The 15,514-nt window shown below is 37.3% G+C and overlaps 1 pseudogene; it reads right to left on the reverse strand.

The window, feature by feature from the left end:
* Positions 1 to 4,246: 4,246 nt before the first annotated feature.
* On the reverse strand, positions 4,247 to 6,488 carry LOC137758801 (casein kinase II subunit beta pseudogene; annotated as a pseudogene).
* Between the last annotated feature and the right edge of the window lie 9,026 nt (positions 6,489 to 15,514).

A 15,514-nucleotide genomic window follows, 5' to 3' on the forward strand; every position in this document is an offset into this window, starting at 1 on the left:
GGATGATATTGTGCTAAAATAATATGAGATTTATTTTTATTGCCCACTAAAGAAATAAGGAAAATACAATGCCATGGAAATTGTTATTTTAATGCTGTGTTCAAAAGAATAAAAGTTAAATATAGAACTTTGAATTGCTTTTCTTCTCTCCTCACTAGTAGTATATGTTCGTATTCTGGAGATTGGGAAATTCAACTTCACACAACACATCCAGCTAATGAGATTGCAGAAACATTGTGCTCTCCATCATTTCCTTATCAGTGACAGTCAGTCCATTAAAAGCTCTAACCCCATGAAGTGAATTTCAGTTTTAAACTTTTGCATTCTGAAAACGGTCTTCCCAAGACCATTAATAGATAAGATGGATGCCGCATTTGGTGACAGTTCAAGATACTTTAACCCTACTAGAACTGTTTTGAAACCAACAACAGACCTATTATCTTCTTCTACAAAGAAATTTTATAGTGCTATTTTAGTGAATTGCAAAATTCTGAAGGAAATTTTACTTTTATTTACCTGTGTTTTTGTTTCCTTACACAATGCATTATAATATGTACAATACGTGTTTGTAGTCTACATTTTAATTGCATCCTTTCAGAAAACTTGAATAGGTCTACTAAAAACAATTTTCCTTTCGAGTGTGGCACTCTTTGTCCTTCTGAGAACAGAAAGATGATGATTTATTCCTGGATCCTTAATAGTTTTGGTTGCAATAAGTTAGTCATGCTCACAATTGAATGTCAGGATTGTAAAATAATCAAAACAGCCTTTCCAAACTTAGTGTGGAGAAACTGAACACACGCAAGCACAAAGATATGACTTCACCTCCTGACAAAGAAAGAGGAGGAGATTCCTGCCCAGACTGATGTCCCAAAGAAACAACCATGATTGTGAGGCATGGCATCCAGGGGGAGTTAAAGTCTTACTATTTGAGGTAATTTTTAAAATTGAAAATGCGTACAAGCTTCCTTCTTTGAATATAGTCAGAACATGTCAAAAAAGAACGGAATTCAACTCTCTGAATTCAGTCTCAGGTTTCAGAAAATAGTAGGGATAGTCACCTGAAGCAATTAGGCTTTTGAGAAGAATGGCATATAGGCCACTGTTCTAGCTGTCCCTGAATGGGAATTGGAGACAAGGGCACAAATCTAGGTTTCTGGAGCTGTCCAATCAATAACTAGTGCCTTTGAAACACAAAATTCAGGAAACAATCAATGTATACTTAGGATCATTTGGTGATACAAAAAGTGCAGAAATAAATATGCCTGGAGATGGAGATACAGCTACTGATCTACAGTGCACAGAAAACTGGATACACTGAGTAGAGTGACAAATACATGGTGTGCTGAAGAGAAGAGCTGTGTTGTCCTGTCAGGTACTGAGATTAAAATCTGTTTACAAAAAAAAATAAATAAATAAGAAAAAATAATCTGTTTACAACATTCAGCAAAAGAGGGTTGGCTCCCTTTGGAAATTTATTTGTACTTCAAAGGATGCTAAATAGAAACAGGATTGAAGATATATTTGAATAAAATATGCTGTATTTGAAGTGGAATCATCTCCCATCTTTAGTGAAAATAGCTCTCATAATATCCCAGAAGCCAGGAGCACTATAGAGAGATTGTTTGGGTGGAACTACCAAATACAGTTACTTATATTAAATTAATATCAATAGTAGTCAATACACTTTGATCATTTTCTATGTGGAGTAGTATGCTTTATGAGGCTTATGTTATTTAATCTCTTCAATTAATCTATGAGGAGTCACTCAATGTTTGTCAATGTCACAGATTAATAAATTGAGTTTAATACAGATTAGGTATCTTTTCTCAAGATTATGAAACTAGAAAGCATCAGAATAAGAGTTTTCAAACCCTTATTTAGCAAGGCAGTATATACTTCCTAATGCATATGATTAAGAAACAAATTATCTCATACTTTATGTATATGTTATTTGATACTAAGAGACTCAGTCAATCCTTCTGAGGGTACAGGTAACGGTAAATGCTTTTTCTTTCCACCCAAAATCTTCAGATAAAATGTTTTTAAGTGAATTGACTGTAAATAAAATTTTAATTTTATCTTAACAATATGTTAGAAAGATAGTTTAAAAAGTTTTTCATAATTCAAGATGATTTATATAATTTATATAATGTTCACATTAATTAAAACATGGTAACTGGGGTATACATATGGATAATTAGAGTAAGTTGGTAAGCTAAATTTTCTGTGTCTAACATAGATTATAAATTTGAGTGGACAAGAAAAATATGTTGCAATATCCATTTAAGCAACAGCAGCTTCTTATTACAAACACCATGCTTAATATAATCATCCCCAGATATAAGTGAAAAATATCCGATTATCACAGTTTTGTTTTTGCTTTTTTTTAGTAAACAAAAGAGATATTAAGCTTCAGAATGATGAGCTCAAGTTTCTTATTCCATGTGTCATTAGGATAAGTGGTATATAAATATTCTCCAACTTTGTTCTACATCTTCACAACAAAGTGCAATGATAAACTGATGCTTTGCAATCTGAAAATCATATTTGTCACTTTTTTCCTCTAAGGGCGTCAGATTGAAAAACCTTTCTGATTTATGATCTGTGCTTCAATTACAGTTGAATTCAAGACTACATGAAAGAACTTGGTGCTGACAGTATTCAATTTTCACATGTATATGGTTTTCCAAGACACCATAGTTTTCTGCTCCTTGTCCTTACTCATCTGTCTACTTGCCTCTTAGATTAAATATTTTCAACCAATATGCTCATTTGAAAGGGCCTTGTTTGAATTTTAGTGTTATTATTTTGCTGCCCCATTTATACCTTATACTTAAATAAATTGCTACTCCCCACTCCTATAGCTTGTTACAAAGTCTCCATTGTGGATTACAAAAATGTTTCATAATATCTGACCCTGAGGTGGCTAACATGATTCCAACATAGTGTCTACAGGATAAATCCAAGCACCTCAAGGATAGATAGGTGTAGAAAGATCAAGTTAACAAAAACTAACACTTATAATATGAAAAAAAAAAAAACACTAGAACAACATGCAGTGCTTAGCAAACAATATACTGTGAAGAATATGAATATTACAATGTCTATATTTGTTGTCACTCACATAGAAGTGTGGTGATATCATTAGTCATTGAATTAGCCTAGCTAGATTTTGATGGCTAAGAACACTCTCCAAATAGGCATCTTGATTTTTTCCACTGAGATGGGATTGGAATTTCAGTTCTCCAACTAAGAGATGTTTTATATCAACCCAACTTGACATAATTAGCCAATTCTCAATTTAATGTGTCATCCAATCTCTCCCCACTGATGTTCATAAATTTTGTATACACTCTGATTTCATTGGATTATTCATTATTTTTGACTTGACTCTCTATTCCAAGGCAAAAATAAAAGGTTTTATAGTACATTATAGTAGTTGCTAGATCAAATACCTAAATTTTAGCTTCTTTTCACATTTATAATCATAAATCTATTAAATTAATTTCCAGAATATTTTGAAATATAGGTGGATTGAGATACACATTCTTGTCATGTTTAGATACGTCTGTTGGTACTTATGCTTTCTTTGAATTTTATTAAACATTGAACTGATTTTATCCAGTATAAAAATATATTCTCTCTTAAGATTTAATTGCTATTTACTAGTGATATTTGAGATTTGCTTTTTTTAAAATAATGCAAGTCAGTCTGTGGTTTGACACAGCAAAGTCCATTTCAACTTATAGCTCAGAACTATTTAAATAATATGAGAATTAGTTGATTTTAGGTATATGAAAACTTCCTTTCTAAAGACCTGTGATTCTTGTACCTTTCAACATGGTAGTTTTTGTAGATTTTTAAAAAAATTTCTTCATTATTATGGTACTATTCAGTATTCTTCTCATACATTAATCAATGATGCTAATGTATCTTAATATAAATAATCAATTTTATTTAGTAATTAAATAAATTAGCATTGAATTATTTTTAAAATGCCTTATGATTTTACAATGTTTATATTAGGAGCCATCAAGCCCTAAAATATTTTTCCTGAAGAGATATGACAAGATTTTATATAAATTTTGAGTAAATGCTTAGTTTTGCCTTTTTTCTACTTTATTTCATATTCACACCACAATAATGACTCTTTTAATTTAAAATATAAACCATAGAGGTTTCCTTAAAGGTGGCAGGGGAGGACCAGAACTGTCAAAGACTGAGTGACAAGTGGGGTTGGGAATCACTGAACGGTCTTGACGGACTCAAAGTTGCTGGCGGCTTGGAACTGCATCTGGTAGGACAGTGGATGAATCTTGCAACTGTAGACTTTGGACATAAACTGGTTAGTGGGCTGTTTGGGCCGGCATTCAGCGTGCACCGTGAAGAGCATTGTGAGGGAAACTGGTACCCAAGTAGGGGCCTTCCGTGTGGTGCTTCCTCGATGGTGTCTTAGGTGTGGAAACGTCCATGCACTTGGGGCAGTAGAGCTTCACCAGGGTCTCACCTGGGGTGTCAGAAAGGCTATTGGAAAGCATTGGCTTGTTCTCACAGCGCACATGTGGCAGTAGCCAAACTCTCCCTGCTAGTACTTTTCCAACATCTGGGTGGTGCCATGGTTTGTGAGGACATAGGTGGTCTGGGTGAACCCATACAGCATCTTGGCTGACTGCTTAATCAGGGTTCTCTGGTTGGGGTTGTCTTCCAGCTCTTCATCAGGCTCCAGGGCCAAGATCATGTCTAGAGCTTGTCTACAGTGAGGCACCTGCTCATTGAGTTGACTGAGATTAAATTTGTCCTGGATGGAGTCTTCATCCACTTCACAGAAGAATTCATAGTCATGGAGCCCACAGAACCAGTATAAATAACACTTCCTGATGTTTAAATCATTTTTTTAAAATTTATCATTTATTTTTCCTTACTGATTTCCTGATGCTTCTTTGTCTCTGTAATTTTGTTTTCTTGAGTGATCATAAAAGTCTTTGAAAGTTAGGGGTCTTTTTTTTCTTTTGTTTTGCAAAGTATGTCATGATTAAAATGTGTTTCTACTTATTTTAATGAAGAAATAAATAAAAATATCATGGGAATGACATTTTTAATTTCTATGTACTTTTAAGTGTTTATTGAGCATAGTATCGGTAAAGACTAGTGACCACATCAAAAGAGTTCAGCTCAATGGATTGATTTCACATGTCAGAAGATACCTGCTGGGCTTCCCTGGTGGCGCAGTGGTTGAGAGTCTGCCTGCCAATGCAGGGGACGCGGGTTCGAGCCCTGGTCTGGGAGGATCCCACGTGCCACAGAGCGACTGGGCCCGTGAGCCACAATTACTGAGCCTGCGCGTCTGGAGCCTGTGCTCCGCAACAAGAGAGCCGCGACGGTGAGAGGCCCGCGCAACGCGATGAAGAGTGGTCCCCGCTTGCCGCAACTAGAGAAAGCCCTTGCACAGAAACGAAGACCCAACACAGCAATCAATCAATCCATCAATAAAATAAATAAATAAATAAGAACGTGAATTTCTTAAAAAAAAAAAAAGCCCTTTAAAAAAAAAAAAAAAAGAAGATACCTGCTTAGTCAGACTCAGATCAAAAACAGAATACCAATAACCTAGCACATTCTCATCTCAGTAAAAACTGTTCCAGTTAACTGCTCTCATGACTTCTTTTTTTTTTTAATTAATTTATTTATTTATTTTTGGCTGCGTTGGTTTCTTTGTAGCTGTGTGCGGGCTTTCTCTAGTTGTGGCGAGCAGGGGCTACTCTTCGTTGCAGTGTGTGGGCTTCTCATTGCAGTGGGTTCTCTCATTGTGGAGCACAGGCTCTAGGCTCGTGGGCTTCAGTAGTTGTGGCACACGGGCTCAGTAGTTGTGGCACGCAGGCTCAGTAGTTGTGGCGCACGGACTTAGTTGCTCCACGGCATGTGGGATCTTCCCGGACCAGGGCTTGAACCCGTGTCCCCTGCATTGGCAGGCAGATTCTTAACCACTGCGCCACCAGGGAAGCCCTCTCATGACTTCTAAAACCAGAGATTAGTCCTGTCTTTTTTTGTACTTAGTATTAATAAATTATGCATTATGTACATTATAGATGATCAATTCCCATTGTGTGAATATTCCACAATTCTTATGGCTTCTCCTATGAGTGGACATTTATGTGGGTAGCTTCCAGTTTGGGCTTACAAATAATGCTATAATGAATATTCTAGTGCATGCCTTTCAGTGAACTTATGAATGCACTCTTGTTGGGTTTAGGTATATATGTAGGAGTGGAGCTGATTATCTTTGGAACAGTGTATCTTCAGCTTTTGTAAATGCTACAGTTTTTCGAACTGTCCTTATGCTTGAGTTTTGGGTTTTTTTCCTATTGATACCTTTTTTTTTTAGTACATCTTTATTGGAGTATAATTGCTTCACAATACCATGTTAGTTCCTGTTGCACAACAACAGATTGTTGCACAATCAGCCGTATGCATACACATGTCCCCATATCCCCTCCCTCTTGAGCCTCCCTCCATCCTCCCTATTCCACCCCTCTAAGTCATCACAAAGCACCTAGCCGATCTCCCTGTGCTATGCTGCTGCTTCCCACCAGCCAACTATTTTACATTCGGTAGTGTATATACATCAATGCTACTCTCACTTTGACCCAGCTTCCCCCTCCCACCCCATGTCATCAAGTCCATTTTCTATGTCTACCTCTTTATTCCTGCCCTGCAACTAGGTTCATCGGTACCATTTTTTTTTTTTTTTAGATTCCATATATATGCCTTAGCATACGGTGACATACTTCACTCTGTATGACAGACTCTAGGTCCACCCACCTCACTACAAATAACTCAATTTCGTTTCTTTTTATGGCTGAGTAATATTCCATTGTATATATGTGCCACATCTTCTTTATCCATTCCTCTGTCAACAGACACTTAGGTTGGTTCCATGTCCTGGCTATTGTAAATAGTGCTGCAATGAACATTGGGGTGCATGTCTCTTTTTGAATTATGGTTCTCTCAGGGTATATGCCCAGTAGTGGGACTGCTAGGTCATATGGTAGTTCTATTTTTAGTTCTTTAAGGAACTTCCATACTATTTTCCATAGTGGTTGGATCAATTTACATTCCCACCAACAGTGCAGGAGGGTTTCCTTTTCACCACACCCTTTCCAGCATTTATTGTTTCTAGCTTTTTTGATAATGGCCATTCTGACTGGTGTGAGGTGATACCTCATTGTAGTTTTGATTTGCATTTCTCTAATAATTAGTGATGTTGAGCACCTTTTCATGTGCCTCTTGGCCAACTGTATGTCTTCCTTGGTGAAATGTCTATTTAGGACTTCTGCCCATTTTTTAACTGGATTGTTTGTTTTTTTGATATTGAGCTACATGAGCTATTTGTATATTTTGGAGATTAATCCTTTGTCTGTTGTTCTATTTGCAAATATTTTCTCCCATTCTGAGGGTTGTCTTTTTGTCTTGTTTATGGTTTCCTTTGCTGTGCAAAAGCTTTTAAGTTTAATTAAGTCCCATTTGTTTATTTTTGTTTTTATTTCTGTTACTCTAAGAAGTGGGTCAAAAAAGTTCTTCCTGTGGTTTATGTCAAAGAGAGTTTTTCCTGTGTTTTCCTCCAAAAGACCAGTGTCTGGTCTTACATTTAAGTCTTTTATCCATTTGGAGTTTATTTTTGTGTATGGTGTTAGATAGTGTTCTAATTTCATTCTTTTACATGTAGTTGTCCAGTTTTCCCAGCACCACTTATTGAAGCAGCTGTCTTTTCTCCATTGTATGTTCTTGCCTCCTTTGTCATAAAAATAGGTGCCCATATGTGCATGGATTTATCTCTGGTCATTCTATCCTGTACCATTGATCTATATTTGTTTTTGTGCCAGTACCTTACTGTCTTGATTACTGTAGCTTTGTGGTATAGTTTGAAGTCAGGGAGCCTAATTCCTCCAACTCCATTTTTTTTTCTCAAGATTGCTTTGGCTATTCGGGGTCTTTTGTGTTTCCATACAAATTGTGAAATTTTTTGTTCTAATTCTGTGAAATATGCCATTGGTAGTTTGATAGGGATTGCATTGAATCTGTAGATTGCTTTGGGTAGTATAGTTATTTTCACAATGTTGATTCTTCCAATTGAAGAACATGGTATATCTCTCATGTGTTTGTATCGTCTTTAATTTCTTTCATCAATGTCTTACAGTTTTCTCCATACAGGTCTTTTGTCTCCTAAGGTAGGTTTATTCCTAGGTATTTTATTCTTTTTGTTGAAATGATAAATGGGAGTATTTCCTTAATTTCTCTTTCAGATTTTTTGTCATTAGTGTATAGGAATGCAAGAGATTTATGTGCATTAATTATGTATCCTGCTACTTTATCAAATTCATTGATTAGCTCTAGTAGTTTTCCAGTAGCATTTTTAGGATTCTCTATATATAGTATCATGTCATCTGCAAACAGTGACAGTTTTACTTCTTCTTTTACAATTTGGATTCCTTTTATTTCTTTTTCTTCTCTGATTGCTGTGGCTAATACTTCCAAAACTATCTTGAAAAAAAGTGGTGAGAGTGGGAAACCTTGTTTTGTTCCAGATCTAAGGGAAATGGTTTCTGTTTTTCACCATTGGGAACAATGTAGACTGTGGGTTTGTCAAATACGGTCTTTATTATGTTGAGGTAGGTTCCCTCTATGCCTACTTTATTGAGAGTTTCTATCATAAATGGGTGTTGAATATTGTTCAAAGATTTTTCCACATCTATTGAGATTATCATATGGTTTTTATTCTTCAATTTGTTAATATGGTGTATCACATTGATTGATTTGCATATAGTGAAGAATCCTTGCATTCCTGGGATAAACCCCTCTTGATCATTGTGTATGATCCTTTTAATGTGCTGTTGGATTCTGTTTGCTAGTATTTTGTTGAGGATTTTTGCATCTATGTGCATCAGTGATATTGGTCTGTAGTTTTCTTTTTTGGGCACATCTTTCTCTGGGTGATGGTGGTCTTGTAGAATGAGTTTGGGAGTGTTCCTCCCTCTGCTATATTTTGGAAGAGTTTGAGAAGAAGAGGTGTTAGCTCTTCTCTAAATGTTTGATAGAATTCACCTGTGAAGCCATCTGGTCCTGGGCTTTTGTTTGTTGGAAGATTTTTAATCACAGTTTCAATTTCAGTGCTTGTGATTGGTCTGTTCATATTTTCTATTTCTTCCTGGTTCAGTCTTGGAAGGTTGTGCTTTTCTAAGAATTTGTCCATTTCTTCCAGGTTGTCCATTTTATTGGCATATAGTTTCTGGTAGTAATCTCTCATGATCCTTTGTATTTCTGCAGTGTCATTTGTTACTTCTTCTTTTTCATTTCTAATTCTATTGATTTGAGTCTTCTCCCTTTTTTCTTGATGAGTCTGGCTAATGGTTTATCAATTTTGTTTATCTTCTCAAAGAACAAGCTTTTAGTTTTATTTCTCTTTGCTATTGTTCCCTTCATTTCTTTTACATTTCTTTCTGATCTGATCTTTATGATTTCTTTCCTTTTGCTAACTTTGGAATTTTTTTGTTCTTCTTTCTCTAATGGCTTTAGGTGTAAGGTTAGGTTGTTTGAGATTTTTCTTGTTTCTTGAGGTAGGATTGTATTGCTATAAACTTCCCTCTTAGAACTGCTTTTGCTGCATCCCATTGGCTTTGGGTCATTGTGTTTTCATTGTCATTTGTTTCTAGGTATGTTTTGATTTCCTCTTCGATTTTTCAGTGATCTCTTGGTTATTTAGTAGCATGTTGTTTAGCCTCCATGTGTTTGTATTTTTCACAGTGTGTTTCCTGTAATTGATAATCTAGCCTCATAGCATAGTGGTCGGAAAAGATACTTGATACAATTGCAATTTCCTTAAATTTACCAAGGCTTAATTTATGACCCAATATATAATCTATCCTGGAGAATGTTCCATGAGCATTTGAGAAGAGTGTGTATTCTGTTGTTTTTGGTTGGAATGTCCTATAAATATCAATTAAGTCCATCTTGCCTAATGTGTCATTTAAAGCTTGTGTTTCCATATTTATTGTCATTTTGGATGATCTGTCCTTTGGTGAAAGTGGGATGTTAAAGTCCCCTACTATTATTGTGTTATTGTCGATTTCCTCTTTTATGGCTATTAGCATTTGCCTTATGTATTGAGGTGCTCCTATATTGTGTGCATAAATATTTACCATTTTTATATCTTCTTCTTGGATTGATCCATTGATCATTATGTAGTGTCCTTCTTTGTCTCTTGTAATAGCCTTTATTTTAAAGTCAGTTTTTCTGATATAAGAATTGCTACTCCAGCTTTCTTTTGATTTCCATTTGCATGGAAAATCTTTTTCCATCCCCTCACTTTTAGTCTGTATGTGTCACTATATCTGAAGTGGGTCTCTTGTAGACAACATATATATATATATAGGTCTTGTTTTTGTATCCATTCAGCCAGTCTATGTCTTTTGGTTGGAGCATTTAATCCATTTACATTTAAGGTAAGTATCAATATGTATATTCCTATTACCATTTTCTTAATTTTTTGGGGCTTGTTTTTGTAAGTCTTCTCCTTCTCTAGTGTTTCCTACCTAGAGAAGTTCCTTTAGCACTTGTTGTAAAGCTGTTTTGGTGGTGCTGAATTCTCTTAGCTTTTGCTTGTCTGTAAAGCTTTTAATTTCTCTACTGAATCTGAATAAGATCTTTGGTGGGTGGAGTAATCTTTGTTGTAGGTTTTTCCCTTTCATCACTTTAAATATGTCCTGGTACTCACTTCTGTCTTGCAGAGTTTCTACTGAAAGATCAGCTGTTAACCTTTTGGGAATTACCTTGTATGTTATTTATTGCTTTTCCCTTGCTGCTTTTAATATTTTTTCTTTGTACTTAATTTTTGAAAGTTTGATTAATATGAGTCTTGGCTTATTTCTCCCTGGATTTATCCTGTATGGTACTCTCTGTGCTTCCTGGACTTGATTGACTGTTTCCTTTCTCATGTTAGAGAAGTTTTCCAGTCTAATCTCTTCAAATATTTTCTCAGCCCCTTTCTTTTTCTCTTCCTCTTCTGGGACCCCATAATTCGAATGTTGGTGTGTTTAATATTGTCCCAGAAGTCTCTGAGCCTATCCTCAATTCTTTTCATTCTTATTTCTTTATTCTGCTCGGTGGCAGTTATTTCCCCTATTTTATTCTCCAGTTCACTTATCCGTTCTTCTGCCTCAGTTTTTCTGCTATTGATTCCTTCTAGAGAATTTTTAATTTCATTTATTGTATTGTTCATCATTGTTTGATTGCTCTTTAGTTCTTCTAGGTCCTTGTTAAATGTTTCTTGTATTTTCTCCATTCTATTTCCAAGATTTTAGATCATCTTTACTATCATTATTCTGCATTTTTTTCAGGTAGCCTGTCCATTTCTCTCATTTGTTTGGTCTGGTGTGTTTTTACCTTGCTCCTTCATCTGCTGCATGTTTCTCTGTCTTCTCATTTTGTTTAACTTACTGTGTTTGGGGTCTCCTTTTTGCAGGCTGCAGGTTCATAGTTCCCATTGATTTTGGTGTCTGCTCCCTGTGGGTTCAGTTAGTTCAGTGGCTTATGTAGGCTTCCTAGTGGAGGGGACTGGTGCCTGTGTTTTGGTGGGTGGAGCTGGATCTTGTCTTTCTGGTGGGCAGGGCTGAGTCCAGTGGATTTTTGGGGGGTGTCTGTGAACTTAGTATGATTTTCAGGCAGCCTGTCTGCTAATGGGTGGGGTGGTGTTCCTGTCTTGCTAGTTGTTTGGCATGGGGCATCCAGCACTGGAGCTTGCTGGCCATAGGGTGGAGCTGGGTCTTAGTGTTAAGATGGAGATCTCTGGGAGAGCTCTCACCGATTGATATTATGTGGGGCCCGGAGGTCTCTGGTTGTCTGATGTCCTTAACTTTGCTCTCCCACCTAGGAGGCTCAGGCCTGACACCCGGCCGGAGCACCAAGACCCTGTCAGCCACACGGCTCAGAAGAAAAGGAAGAAAAAAAAAATAATAATAAAATATAAAAAATGTTAAAACATCAAAATAAAAATATAAAAAAGAAAAAAAAGAGGAGACCAAGCAAACCAATAAACAAATCCACCAATGTTAACAAGCACTAAAAACTAAACTAAGATAGACATAAAAATCAGAAACAAGTCAGTCACAGACAGCAATCCCCAAGTCTACACTTGCTCCCAAAGTCCACTGCCTCAATTTTGGGAACATTTCTTGTCTATTTAGGTATTCCACAGATGCAGCATTCATCAAGTTGATTGTGTGGATTTGATCCGCTGCTCCTGAAGCTGCACAGAGAAATTTCCCTTTCTCTTCTTTGTTCACACAGCTCCTGGGGTTCAGGTTTGGTTTTGGCCCTGCCTCTGCATGTAGGTCGCCCTCAGGTGACTTTTCCCCCCCTAGACAGGAAGGGGTTAAAGCGGCAGCTGATTAGGGCTCTCTTGCTCTCTCAGGCCTCGGAGAGGGAGGGGTACGGTAGTCATAATTGGAATGCGGTGCGAACCTGCGGCGGCAGAGGCCAGCATGTCATTGCAACAGCCTGAGGCTCTCCGTGTTTTCTCCCAGGGAATTTGTCCCTGGACCTCGGGACCCTGGCAGTGGTGTGCTGCACAAGTTCCCAGGGTGGTGGGGGTGTGTGGGTAGTGAACTGCTTGCACACAGGATTCTTGGTGGCAGAGGCAGCAGCGTTAACGTTTCATGCCCATTTCTGGGGTCCAAGCTGATAGCCAAGGCTCACGCTCATCTCTAGAGCTTGCTTAGGTGGTTCTCTGACTTTTGTGGGTACATGGGGAAGGAATCCCCTCTCCTTGCACACCCCAAAACAATGGTCCCTTGCCTCTTCAGAAGGTTCAGACTTTTCCCCTGACTCCCTCCCAGCTAGTTGTGGCGCACTAGCCCCCTTCAGGCTGTCTTAACGCAGCCAACCCCAGTCTTCTCCCTGGGCTCTGACCTCCAAAGCCTGATCCTCAGCTCCCAGCCGCCACCCACCCTAGTGGGTGAGCAGACAAGCATCTCAGGCTGGTGAGTGCTGGTCAGCACCAATCCTCTGTGTGGGAATCTCTCTGCTTTGCCCTCCGCACCCCTGTTGCTGCGCTCTCCTCTGTGGCTCCTAAGCTTCCTTCCTGCCCACACCCACCCCCCATCTCCACCAGTGAAGGGGCTCCCTAGAGTGTGGAAAATTTTCCTCCTTCACAGCTCCATCCCAGAGGTGCAAGTCCCATCCCTATTCTTTTGTCTCCGTTTTTTTCTTTTTTCTTTTGCCCTACCCTGGTACATGGAGTGTTTCTTGCCTTTTGGAAAGTCTGAGGTCTTCTGTCAGCATTCAGTAGGTGTTCTGTAAGAGTTGTTCCACATGTAGATGTATTTCTGATGTATTTGTGGAAAGGAAGGTGATCTCCACATCTTACTCCTCCACCATCTTGAAGGTCCCCTCTAAAAGTTGGTTCTTAAAAGTCAAAAAATCTTTCATTTTCTTAATAGATAGTTCTGATGTGACCTATAGGTAGGTCCCTTTGTCACAGCTATTGTGTGGAAAGTGGGTCTTTCTAGGTCTCCACCTGTAATAAAAAGCAGTGCTCTCTTTTGTTGCTACCTGTCATGCACCAGCTTTGGGACAAATTTCTCAATGTTACATAACATGGGTTAAGAAATAAGCTTTACTGAAGAAATGAAAACTTGCATAAAGAAACGACTGCCAAGGTAAAGGAGGCTAAATCAATACCACTGTGAGATACCATTCTGTACCATTTAGGATGGCTATAATAAAAAACAAAACAAAACAAGCAAAACACAAAAACACAGAAACAAAAACAGAAAATAACAAGTGTTGGTGAGGATGTGTAGAAATTTTAACCCTTGTGCATTGCTGGTGAGAATGTAAAATGGTGCAGCTGCTGTGGAAAATTGTATAACTGTTCCTCAAAATTGTAAACATAGAATTATTGTATGTTACAGCAATTTCACATTTGAGCATATACCCCAAAGATTTGAAAGCTGGGATTCAAAAAGATATCAGCACACCTATGTTCAGAGCAGCATCATTCACAATAGCCAAATGGTGGAATCAACCTATGTGTCCATCAACAGATAAATGAATAAACAAGGCATATATACAATGAAATATTATTCAATCTTAAAAAAAGAATGAAATTCTGACTCATGTCACAACATGGATGCACCTTGAAAACGTTATGCTCAGTGAAATAAGCCAGTTACAAAAAGATAATTATTGTATTATCCCACTTATATGAAGTACCTACAGTAGTCAATTTCATAGAGGCAGAAAGTGAAATGGAGCTTGTCAGAGGAAACAGGGAGGGGGACTGGTGAGTTATATCTAATGTTACAAAGTTTCAATTGGGGAAGATGAAAAAGTTCTGGTGTTATATATATTTTATCACAATTATAAAAAAAAAAAAAGATGCACAGGTCTTCCTTCCCCCACTACCACAGGGAGAGATGTATGGTAAAGCTGGTGGGCCAATATGGTCAGTCTGATTTTCATTGGAAAGACCAACCCCTAGTTACTCTTTCTTTTTATAGTTCAAACTTGAAAGTTTGTCACTTTGGGATAAACAGACTGCTTGGTGTCAAGAAGTCTAGGTGCCAACCACTAACAGGAGTTATTTGGACAAGTGAGTTCCCAGCATCCAGAGATATTTTGGGGCCCAAAGGATTTTTATAGATATTCTTGTCATGAAATAAAGCCACACTTCCCATAGGAAGAGCTGAGCAAGGGAATGGGAGACCCTGGTCCCAGTGGACTCAATGTCCCTTTCTCCCAGAGTGAGTTCCTTGAGTTTCTCCAGATAATTCTACTCCTTGTATTACATGAAGAGAGGAGAATATTTCCTAAGGGACATGACATGTAGCCTAACAAAATTTTGTTTTAAAATTATAGCTTCTTGCCAAAATAACACATGAAGGTACTAACAAGCTCATCACTTTTCTATTCTTATTTTGTTATTACTCCTTTCTCTCTTCTCTTGATTTTAATGCCAATACAAACTCCAAATTTTCTCTATCTGATTGTTCCTGTTGGTCACTTTTCTCTTATAACCAGTTCCTAAATATAAATATGAAGATCTTTTGTTATCCATCCTCATGTTTTTCTCTTTTTTTATGCTACCGTTATATTTATAGATTTAGATATGATAAAATCATAAAGATATGTTTACCCAAAGTGATGACCCTAACACGTTTGTTTTATCTTTTTTTCAGACATCCCAATACAATGATATTCAGTACTAAAATGATACAAACTTACAATAGAAAGAGAACAGGAGTGGAAGAACAGTGGACAAGATAATAAAAGATATTATAGACACAAAGCTGATAGAAATATACTGGCTGAGGAAGTAGAGAAGAAAAAGTTTCCTTTTAGAAGAGACATAAAGGAATTCAGATTTGGGAGCTAAATAAACTGTAATTTTATTGTCATTAAATATCAGAATATTTTTAATGCAGCAATAAATAAAACAAAACACTTACAGAGGGAAGAA

The sequence above is a fragment of the Eschrichtius robustus genome, chromosome 2 (assembly GCF_028021215.1).
Source record: "Eschrichtius robustus isolate mEscRob2 chromosome 2, mEscRob2.pri, whole genome shotgun sequence".
Taxonomy (NCBI): Eukaryota; Metazoa; Chordata; class Mammalia; order Artiodactyla; family Eschrichtiidae; genus Eschrichtius; species Eschrichtius robustus.